This window comes from Telmatherina bonti (assembly GCF_933228915.1).
Source record: "Telmatherina bonti genome assembly, chromosome: 4".
NCBI classification, from domain to species: domain Eukaryota; kingdom Metazoa; phylum Chordata; class Actinopteri; order Atheriniformes; family Telmatherinidae; genus Telmatherina; species Telmatherina bonti.
In genome coordinates, this window is record NC_136622.1 from 9,316,247 (window position 1) to 9,328,480 (window position 12,234).

At 40.1% G+C, this 12,234-nt stretch overlaps 1 protein-coding gene across 2 annotated transcripts in view; it reads left to right on the forward strand.

The window, feature by feature from the left end:
* tshz2 (teashirt zinc finger homeobox 2) overlaps positions 1 to 12,234 on the forward strand; it is a 49,011-nt gene that overhangs the window by 29,810 nt on the left and 6,967 nt on the right. Inside the window, exon 1 of one of the 2 annotated variants that reach the window (XM_079238710.1) lies at positions 9,509 to 9,625. The exons of the other annotated variant lie outside the window; for it this stretch is intronic. The gene's annotated coding sequence lies outside the window, so the exon portion shown is untranslated. Of the gene's footprint in view, positions 1 to 9,508; positions 9,626 to 12,234 lie in introns of those variants that run through there. 2 annotated transcript variants of the gene reach the window in all.

Consider the following 12,234-nt stretch of genomic DNA (forward strand, 5'->3'; position numbering starts at 1 on the left):
AATCATTCTGAAAGCCTGTCACTCATTTCCATTAACCGTTCCTCTGTCGCGCTGGTCTCCGCCTCCCTTACCCCCACCCCCCAACCTTCCTCCTTTTCCACTCCTGTCTCCTCCCCCTCGGTGCACAACCTACAGCCACGCAGGGTATCAGTTCCGTGCCACTGCTTCATCCGCCTACCTTCTTTTCAATAAATTAACCACTTTCTCCCATGCAATGAATAAAAGGGCTCTGCACTCGCCTCGCAGTCGGCAGTGACTCCTCCTCCATTATATCAGAGCACCTTAGAAATGTCACGCCGCTGACTTGTAGGCTAAACCAGGACAAAACATTTCTGTTGCTCGGTTGGCAGTGTTTGGGCAGCTTTCAGATGTTTGCAGTGAGCTATTAATGAACACGTATCCCACATGATTCCATGACATTTGCTCACAACACTAAAAGAAAAAGACAAGTGCTCCCAACTTTTTAAAAATCTTTATTTAAATTAGAAACATGTAAGGATACGGATGTGATAACATGAAATTTGTTCACATATAGATTATCATTAATTATGAAAGTATGTACAAATAATTACAATATAACATTGATTTCCTTTGTAGTTCTGTCACTCGTAAGGTCACACTTTGTTTCACACGCTGAGGAGACAAAGCTGAAAGGGCTTTGAAGCTTTTATAGATCCTGCTTGTATAAACATGAATAAGGTAAACTTTTGATAAATAAATTGGAAAACTAAGAAACAATTTGTGACCATGAATTGTAGGACTGTAATGATATGATTTATGTCCTGATTCAATTCCGATTTTTTTTTTGGTGCCGATTTCATTTAAATTGCAATTCTCGCGATTCTTAGATTCTGCTGATTTTTGTTGACTAAAACCAAATAACATGTACAAAACTTTTTTTTGCTAGTTATTATTCTTAATTTCAATATGTGAAAAAAACAAGACAGTAGCCAGATCATCATTCTGCTGCTACAATGTCCAAGAAGACAAATAAAAAGATCAATAAAAACAATAAAAATGACAAAAATCTTATATTATTTTTTATTTATTTGAAAAAAACTCTTTTTTTTTTTTTTTTTTTTTTTTAACAAAAAACATCGATTTTAGAAATGTGAAGCAAAATTGTGATTTGCAGTGGACTTTCCCACAATGCTGTCTGGTTTTCATGTTATGTTCTTACAAAAGAGACTTGTTTATCTTCAGAACACTTATAGGTTCACAATGCAAGACAACGATTACCGGCACCTAAACAATATGACCCCCCCAGACATTTATATCAGGCCCATCTTCATGTACCTTTCAAGCAAAACCTTGAATAAAAAAAAAAAACATTTAAAATAATTTAAACTTAGGATGTACATTTTAAAACTGATTTATGACTGAGTTATAGTGAATCATGTTCCACACATAACTTCTTTCTGGGCATTTGACTCTTTCTATGAATGTTGTGTGCATCGAAATGTATTTTTCCTTTTAAAAAAAATAGGAATGGTAAAACAATTTGTTGACTCTTTTTCTGTTAATGTTGTGAGCAACTGTCTGCGCTTCATCCCACACATATGGCACACTTTATCTGGTGTTTAAATCACACTTTTAAAAAGTCAGAAATGTTGAGTAAAATAGATGTTAAAACAGAATTAAATGATTTCCAAGTTATATCAATCCATATTTTATTCTTAAAAGATCATATATATGACATTTGTTGAAACTGAGACATTTTACCAGTTCATGGAAAATATGAGCTCGTTTTGAATCGGATGCAGCGACACGTCTGTAAAAAGTTGGAACAGGAGCAATGAAAGACTGGAAAAGTAATAAAAAAACAACTGAGTGAGAATTTGACGACTATTAAAGTTAACTTTAATAGTTGATCAGTAACATGACTGGATATAAAAGGAGCATTTCAGAGAGGCAGAGTCTCTCGCATGTAAAGATAGACACAGGTTCATCAATCTGAGACAAACTGAGATGTGGAATATTTTAGAAAAACATTCCTCTTTGTAAAATCGTGAGGACCATGAAGATTGCATCATCTACAGCAGGACTGTGACGATACGCTTTTGTCTCAATTCGATTCCATTCCGATTTTTTGCGTGCCGATTAAATTTAAATTGCGATTCTCACAATTCTTTGATATTGCTGATTTTTGTAGATTAAAAACAAAATAAATGAATAAAACTTTTTTTTTTTGCCCATCATTTTCCTTGATTTCAATGAGGAAAAAAAACAGCACAGCCAGACCATCATTCTGCTGCAAGACAAGTTAAATGATCAATGAAAACAATGGAAATGACAAAAAATTTTTAATGGACTATTTTTATTTAGTTGAAAAAAAAAAACATTTTTTTTTTTAACAAAAAAATTGATTTTAAAATTGTGAAGCAAAGAAAATCGAGATTTTTGAATTTTTGATTCGATTTCCCATCCCTAATCTACAGTAAATTACACCAAAATATTCAGAGAATCAGGAGGAATCTCTGTGTGCATGGGAGCTCTTTGGATCCAGATCCAGAAACATGCCGTCTTCTCTGGACCAAAGCTCATCTAAAATGTTCTGAGTGGAAACCTGGATGAAGATGTGGAATAGTTTGTGGACAGCATGGACGGCGTGTCCTGCAGACTAAAGAGGAGAGGGAGCATCCAGCTTGTTATCAGCCTGCATCTCTGATGGGATGGGGTTGCATTAGTGCCGATGGCGTGGGCAGCTTCCACATCTGGGAAGCTCCATCAATGCTGAAACATCTGCTCCCATCCAGACAACGTCTCTTCCAGGGAAGACCTTGCAGGTTCCACCATGCTGGACCACATCCTGCATCATCACAGCAGCATGGTGGAACAGGAGAACTGGTCTGCTGCAGTCCAGTTTCACCAGTACAAAACATCTGGAGCATCATGGAAGCAGAAAACCAGACAAGATTCAGTTCCTCACACTCCATCATCTGGTCTCCTCACTTCCCAGATGTTTACAGATGTTAAAGGCAGAGGAGATGCTGCACAGTGCTAAACATCATCCTGGATCTACTTTTTGCAGACATGTTGCTGCATCAGATTCACAGTGAGCTTATATTTGAATTTATCCGTTTCAACATCTGATATGTGAAAATATGGGCTGATGACGTTTGGAAATCGTTGAATTCTGTGTTTATGTATGCTTCACACAACGTCCCAACTCTTTTGGAAATGGGTTGTATCGTCATTACGTCTCTGTTTCTGCAGACCTGAGGAGAACTTGCCTTCTATGCATTCAGTTTGAAGAGCACTGTTCTCGACTTGAACACTTTAATGGAAACAGTATAATGTCTGTAATTATTTCATGTTGTAAAAGCACCATTAAGTGGGCAGCGCCGCCATTAAACACTGCTGCTTTTTCTGTACATTTTTACCAGCAGCTTAATTCACACACTCAAACAATGCCTGCAGTCTTTAACTAGTTTTAATAGAAACGGGTCACATGAAGCTAAATAATTGGCTCAGTGGTGTGACTGATGGCTGATGTGGTTGCTCTGCGGAGTCCAATTCACTGGCTGCTTTTTTCATTCTAATCACCATCCACACATCAACACAGCAGAATACCCACAAACAGCAGCGAGGGGAAACTTTTAGCACATCTCAGTGTTTGGGCAGCCATTGTTCTCAGAATGGCTTGTCAAAGTGACAATGCACACTTGGAAAAATTCAGAAGTTTGCACTTTTCAGAAAACAGCGGGCCCTAATCATTTCACCGAGGACACTTGACAACAAATTTGCCATTAAAATGAATGAATAGGAGGGAGCCGCTTGTTTTGAAACCTCTCTTACGGCTGCTTGTCTCGTCCCAGCCAGCTCCAGGTTCGGCTGGCCCGCTTTACTCTCTCTTTATGTTTGCCGTGAAGAAGCCTTTAGACACCCTGGAAACTGACAGCACCATGCTTCAGCTGCAGATTCACTCTGTAGCCTCATTGTATTTAATGAAGGGAAAAAGTGGCAATCTACTATTAATGAACTTGGAATGTTAAAAAAAAAAAAAAATGCTCGTCTTTGCTGCAAACTACATAAAACTGCTTGTACAAGGAAGCCGTGGCTGGAGCCCATCCAGAATCTAATGAAAGATCCATAGAGGGGCAGAGCGGGAGGGAAGAGTTGGTGAAATGCAGATTGTTTTAATAGAATACACGCAGTCTCCTCCAGCTGCACGGAGGATTCATCCAGGCCTGACCTTGACGGAGGGCCCCTGTTGTTTGGGAGGGCCAGTGTTTCGGGTTCATGCAAAGTTTATGATGCAGCGCCTGTATGGACTGTGTATACATCTCCTGCTCTCCAGGGAACACTGAAAGGCCACAGCAAAGACCGAAGAAGACCCAGAAGCTGATTTAACGTTGTGAATAAAAGTTGAAGGCAGTTCCGGCTGGATGTTGCCGCTCGGCTTCCAGATTAACTGGAGTCTGATGGCGAAGCTCTTTATTTAGGGGGCTGGTTGGCACGAAAAACAAACGGCAGCTACAGGCCATCATACCTTTCACTCAGTATCTCATAAAAGCAGAACAAAGGCCTTATGTGTTGAAGGCAGCGGTCCTTTAAACGATGGCCCACTTTCCTCCCCGCTGCCACGCAAACATTCCTGACTGACATTCAATCAGGGAAATTTGAACCGAAGCAAGATGGTCTTTTATTAGTATCGCCCTGTTTGCTCGACTGGTCAGCTCCAATATGCGTAGCAGTTTGAGTGGCGTACTGTAAGATGATGGGTTCGCTCTCTGATAAGGGTGAATGAGGGGTAAACTGCTATTCTGCAGAAAGGAACCATCAGACCTCATCATGTCGCTCCTGGAGAGCCGTGTCATGGGCTCTTCAGAAAGCAAGTGACAAAGCGCCACGACGCCACTCCCCTCATGGAAAATGCAGCAGAGCTGAAGCCTTCCTGTCTCTGCTCCACCAGCTGGAACTTTATCAGTCATCTGGAAGATCATCTCGAATCCGGCAAATATACACCGAGGCTTTTAAGCTTCTGCGCATGTAATGTTATCTTACATGTGTGTTGATGTGCAGCTCCGCCTGTTAGCGCGAGGCAGTCTGAGCTGACGCGAAGCAGCGCACGCAGCTTCTTCTGCACATTTTTATTTAAAGTTTTAACACATTTGAATTGCAAGAAAAGATATTTTCTCAAGCCTTGAGGTTAAATTTTGTGATATTTGTCTCCAGCGGGTCTGGACCAAGCGGCAACCTCTGGCAGTGAAAAGTGAAGCCTATGCGGAAGTGCATAAAGCTGCAGTTCCCCCTTCATCCACTAGGGGCTGCAAAACAGAGCAAATCCCCAGACTCCCATGTTAAAAAGACGAACTTCACAGCAGAAATAAACATGTTTACAGCCTGGTACAAAAATCCATTTTAGGTTTAATAGGTCAGGTTTACATTCATGACAACTGTGGGGGGAGTGAATTTTTTTTCTAACTCACCCGTTTAAAAGTAATTTAATCTCAAAGTTCGGCATATTTAGGGGTGTGTCCTTTTGATTGACAAGTACCCAATCTCCCGCGCTAAGTAAGAATAACGTAGAACAACCGCGGTTTTTAGCAGGTTAACAGTGTGACTTAGCTTTAGCCCGCTTACCTCTGTTAGCTGGTTAGCTCCTGCTATCTCTGGGTTAGCTCGGTTAGCTCTTATCTACAGAAAGCTCGGAGTTCGCTCGATGTCAATCATCCACCATGAAGCTCACAGCCCCCCCTCTCAGCTCCACCTCTTTGCCCTTATTTGTATTTTCCGGGTCAGATGACGCGCATGACCCTGCCAAGATGGCGATGGCAGGAACCGCCCACCGAGCTTCAATTCAGCTCCTCAGAAACCTACGGGTGACGTCACGGAGGCTCCGCCCATCTTTTTATATATAGTCTGTGGTCTGGACCTAATAGTGTGACATCTTGTCTCAGCAGACTGTTCCAGTCATGCTGATTCTTCTTAACCTTTTGTGCCCGTTGACCCTGGTTACGGGCTGGGCCTGCAGATTGCTATTTTTTCAGGTCGAACTTTAGGACCAGCCGCTATAATGTGACCTGATTGTATTTTTACAGCTCATGCAGCCATAAACATGTCTGCATGTTAAAAACCAACATGTTTTTAATGAGTTGCATCTTTATTGTCACTATACTGACTCATAAACTCCACTGCATGTCTCTCCATAAAACAAAATGTGTTTGGAAATGTTCAAACTTGTTTGCTTAAATAAAATGGGTCACATTTCCAGACAATATCAGCATGCGGTTCATCAAAATGATTATTTCCTCCCAGAAAGGTCCGTCTTCAGTCTCCTTTTCTTCTCTCCATCTCCTCCTTACTGTCAGATCAAGGCCATCTCTGTGGACCCGCCCACTCTCAGGTCTACCAATAAGATGAATGTATTTGTACTGCTAATCATTTAAAAGGAAGGAGTGTGTGAGGGCACACACGGAGGGAGACCCTTCTGTGAGACGAGCCGGAGGTGGCACGTTTAAGGTGGTGATGGAGGAGCTGGAGTGCAGCTCTCCCACCGCTCGCTTGCAATTAGGCCGAGGGCCGACTGATGCAGGCGTCGCTCCGTGTCACGCTGGAGAGAAGGGCCTCCTGGAGATCCGGTCAGATGCAGCGCCATAAATGTCTCCCCACCTTTGCGTGGCTGCAGTGAGCGTGCTCAGTGGCCGTGCTCGCTGCGGAGTTTTCTCTCCATTTTTAGTTAACAGATTGTTGGTTGTGAAAACATTTTTGATTAATTGCCATAATTATTGTGATCATTTTTGCCCAAATGAACAGCCAGATGGCAGGATATGGTGTCATATTTTCAATCCTATCGTATTAATCTGGCTCTAGGTCCATCTGAGCACATTGTGCCATTTGTTGTGTTCACAGTCTCTCCTCAAGTTGTCCACATTTCTTTTTTTTTTTTTTTTTTGAGCTGAGAGGATTCATTTGATTATATTGGGCTATTAAATATTAAAGTTGAGGGTGTATGAAAGCAAGGCATTTATCTGCATGAATAGCTTGTGTTTAGTGAAGTACATAATGCGTTTTAAGTAACATCTCCTTCATGCATACAAAAATTAACTAAGAGTTTTCCTGTCTCATGGTTTTGTACTGCAAGCCTCAAAAAGAGCCAAGAAAACCACTTTGTGGTGTTTCATGGCTGCATTTCAACCAGGAAAGTCAAATTCATTTTAGTTCAGGTTCCACATTCACAGCAAGCTGATCTCCAAAATAACCTCACCTGCATTTTACATTTTTTTACTAAGTGCTTCTTCAATATGTTTACATTTAATGAGATATCATTTTAGAACCTGGAATTTCTGTAGAAAAATCACTTTAATAGAATTTTGTTTTTATACATACATATATAATATATGTATATATAAAATTGCAAAAAGAACAAAATATATATAATATATATAATATATATATATATATATATATATATATATATATATATATATATATATATATATATATATATATATATATATATATACACATTCATTCATTCATTCATTTTCCTAACCGCTTAATCCAATTCAGGGTCGCGGGGAAGCTGGAGCCTATCCCAGCTGTCTTTGGGCGAAAGGGAGGGTACACCCTGGACAGCTTGCCAGTCCATCACAGGGATTTATTTTAACGTCCCTTGTAAAATAAAAATAAATGAATTTACATTTGATGATTTTATTCAAATATGTGCGTTTCTTTCTTCCTATTCATTTTATTTTATTATTTTATTGTACATATTTTATCATTTCCATGTGTATTACAACTTGAAGATTACAATGAAGCTAGAAAATGACCAAACGTTCAGTCTTGGGTATCTGGAAGTGAAAAATCCAGTATTTCACATTATTGTCTGAGTAACTTTTTAATTTGTTTTGAATCTACATATTTGTACATTTTTATATGTGGTTTAAGTTCCTCACAATTCAGCCCTGAAGGGGGGGGGGCAGTGTTCTCTGAGGGCCGGTCCTCAGCCCAGATAAATCCATGGGTTCTGTTAGGAAGGGCATTCAGTGTAAAACATGTACCAACGAAAACGTGCAAATACGGCTTCTGTAGGTTGGTAGGTGGGAGCAGGTGATCCGCTGTGGCGACCCATTGAGAAAGGGACAAAGCCAAAAGGGAGGAGGAGGTGTACATTTCCATATGTGTGTAGTAGTCTCTCTCTCCAATAAGCCAAACTGAAGCCAGATCCATGAAGCCAGAATGAAAAGAAAAGACGTTATCCTCCTACAATGGAAAAGTTTCATATGTAAATGTAAAAACATGAAGCCTCATGTGGACACATGAGGAATTAGTTACTTTTATTGCAATTTTACAGTTAGTATCTTGTTACTTTCTTTACCAGGTTGATCCTGGAGGTCAGACTGGAGCCTTTGACAACAACCCTTCACATGCTTTGTTTTTATTTGCACCAAAATGCTACTAATAAGTTAAATGCAACATGACGGTTGCCGTTAGTTTCAGTACACAATGTCTCATTTGGGATCTAATGACAAACTCGTGTTAAAAAGCCGAGTAAAAGATGGCTGGATCTGTGATATCAATTAACCTCCAGACAGACGTCGTCAAAGCAAGCAGCCTGGCTGTGATTGTTCTGTCTTACTCTGCAGTGTCCTTGGGCTCGCGGAGGCTGTTTCCTGACAGGGAACAATGAAGAGAGGTGTTTACAGATCTTTACAGATGGCTTCAGGGCTCACAATTAGGTCTTCACCATTTCTCATGTGATTCAGTTCAGAATTAACTTCAGATGTGTCATCAAGGCTATCATCAGGACGTCTGACAATGCAGCTATTTGATCATGATGCGTGCTTCTCGCTGAGTTGTCGCTGTCAAATATTCAACCTTGTGGCGTGTGTGTCTCATTCTAATGATAGCTCAGAAGAAATCACATCAGACTGACTTTTTTTTTTTTTAAACATCCCATTTGCATGCTCCCAACTTTAGGTGGAACAGTGTTTTTGCACTGCCAGTACTTTCTGACTGACATTTCACACACATTTACAACAACAGCTGAGTGCAGCGACTAAGTGGATGTACAGACACAATTAGCTTCCATGTCAGAAACAGAGTCTTACAGATGCAGCCTGCAGAGTCTCCACTGATCCTGACCTGTCTATCCACTTCCCTCCTTTTCTTCCCCTCTTTTTCCTCCCCCCCCCCCCCCCCTCTTCTCATGGCATAAATCCGGTAGATGAAAATGTCATGGAGCAGGTTCATTTTGCAAAGAGGTTTTGATTGCCATGCGCGTGTAATTGATTGTTCCAAGGACAGGGGGAAATCTAGAAATGTCATAACAGTCCTGCTTAGGTTGGTCCCACCGCTAGGCAATCAATGAGAAGTAAAAAGAGATATTGATTTGTGAGCAGCAAAAACTGTAGCTTGAGACAAGCAGAGAGAGGTGGGGGGAAAGTGGCACAGACGTGCAGACCTGTCACTGGCACCTATGAATTACCCAATCTTCTCTGAAGATAGTGTTACCTCGGCTAGCCGCAGTCCTGCGATGACTGCTGCAGCTGTCCATTAGCTAAGCTGCTCACACTGCTAACTCTCCGTGGCTTGTCAGATTAATAAAGGAATTGTTGACCTTCCAGTGGATGAACGCCGATGTTCTCACCGTTGCAAAAGCTTCTTCTGGCATGCTAATGTAAGAAACAGAATAGCCGTTTACAGCTGTCACATACATTTGTAGAAATGATGGACAGATTCTGAGCAGAGAGGATTGTTGTCTATAAAAATACTAATTCTTACAGCTGAGGCATAAATATGTTGTCATGTAAGCTTTTAGCCCGGATCCAGTTGGCAATATTAATGTGAATTTAGAGCTGAATATGATCTGTAATTTTCTGTACAGTTAGCTGGTTTCTCTGGATGGGTTGGGGGGGTAGGGGGGTCTTTTGGCTTGGAATCAGGCTGCTGCTGCAGCTTCTGTAAATCCAGGCCTCACTACGCCAAGAGTCTGTTCTAACGGATAAAGGTTATAAACACTTCAACCGCCTGATTTATGATGGACACCTCAGGTTTTTTGACCTTTGCATATCTCTGTCTGAAGATATAAATTTGTCCTGACACAGATTGGAGGCTTTACAGCAGTTTATGACATGCTAAATCTCAGGCAAGGCATGCCAGCATCTTGTTTTGTATGGCTGGTCAGGCTTGGAGTTGTCTCACTTGGCCTCAGTTTTTAAAGCAGACATTCCCTTTTCTCTCTCATGGCTAAAATATGCATGTCCTGTTTTATGAGATGATGCACACATTCAGATTCTTTCAGTAAGGCTGCTTTGTGAAGGTTATTGTCTCTTTGTTCAGCGTTGGCTCTGAAACACTGATCTTCTGGAGGTGTTTTTGTCTCCGAGTCTGAAAGCGATGCAGCTTGCAGTGGCAGCAGCGTCGTGGTAGATCAAGAGCTGGCAAAGCACTGTGGAGTCAGGCATGCGGGTGCGTTGGACTGATCCCTTCCAGAAGGTTAATTGGTGCCTCTGGATTTCTGCTACTTAGGGCATCTGATAGAAAGGCAAAGAACAGTAGGAAGGGCAGCTGTTAATCTCTGTCAGTCCCATCCTCTAATACCAAGATAAGGACGCTCACATTAATACTGGTAAAACTTTAAATATGTGGCTGTTTCCATGAAAACAGTCCCCTTAGTTGGTCTTATGTGGCATGTGGAATACTTAGGGCAGGATCTGTATGGAGGAATGGTTTGTTTTCAGCTGCCCACACAACAAAACAGCAAGCTGGATCTCTGTTACCTGCGTCCAACATGTCGCGTCTGTTAAATAAAGGTCATGTTTTAAATCATGTTGTATTGCATAACGTGCTACGCTTGAAAGTAATTAAATAGTGAAAATAAATTGAAACTAAAATAAATGCTTTGAATGAAAACTTTTTAAATTTGGTGTAAACAGGAACATGTTTAACAACGTTTACATTTAAACCAAAAACATACAAGAAAATAGCTTGTAGTAAATTCTACAATATAGGCTTCCGAAAAAAAAAATATAGACAAAACAGGCATAAGTCCCCTCTTTTTAAATAGAAATTATAAGAGATGGAGGGATTTTTCAAGAGATAAAGATAATTTATTAATAATTGCAAAAAGAGCAAAAATAAATTTAGCCCACAGTTGAATGTTTTCTTTTTAAAGTAAAATTTTAATGTCGCGTACGCTGACTGTGACTAGTTTGTTTCATTGGCTGAATGAGCAAGTTTTCAAAACAAGTTTGTATTCAAAGAAAAAAACATTTTACACGTTTGTTTGTTTTGTTTTTTTTTACTTTTTAAATATGTGACTATAATAAAGTAATTGTTTTATACAGTTCTTTAAAGTAGAAACCATTTATTTCCAACATCTTCTGTCATTTACAATATTTGTAAATTTGTAAATGAAAAGGAGTTGGCAGAAACGCCGGAGAGACAAAAAGGTCTTCCGTGTTGATCTCAAGGTTGAGCACAGTTCATCCTGGACAGGTGAGAGCGGATTGTCGTCTACATGTGCAGGGACTGGGACTGTCGGCCCAAGACCAGATTCATGCTGGTATCGTATCGGACCAATATTAGACGGCAATGTCGTTATTGTATTGGAAGATAAAAAATTCTACCGGGACTCCTCTGCCAGCAGATGGTTTTTGTCTTAGCCACCTCTCTTTGCCCATTTACATACTTCACTGGGGAACCAAAATGCTCCCAAACAGAAGATTTTACCGATAGAAGAGAATCTTAAAGCTTTTTCCTTGAAACTGTTGTTAGCCTTAACCGCCGCTAACCAGAAGCTAGGCTGCACGCTAATGTTGTTTAAGGTGGAAGGATGTGCTCGGACGTTACTCCTCCACGTGGGAACTCAACACGCCTCCAATCCATACCAAAAAATTGAACTCATGTACCGTTTCAACCCTATTACATAATAATTATACAGTACTTTTACCTCGCTGTAAAAGCTTTTGTTTTATTTTAGCTTTTTAATATTTAGCTGAACTTTATTAAAACAGCACTTTATCATGAGCTAAAGAGCACTCAAAGTGCTTTACAGACAAGAAAAATTACGAAAATTAAACAATTAAAATAAAACAGTAAAAATATAAAGATTAAAAGTTGACATTAATACAAGTAAGTTGCAGATAATATTTAGTAATACCGTTAAAAAAGCTTGAATTAAAAATCAAACAAAAGGATGAATACAGAGCACTGATCAAAGTAGCAGAGCTTAAAAACAATATATGAATAGAAAAGTCTTTTAAATGAATCATTTGAAACCTGACG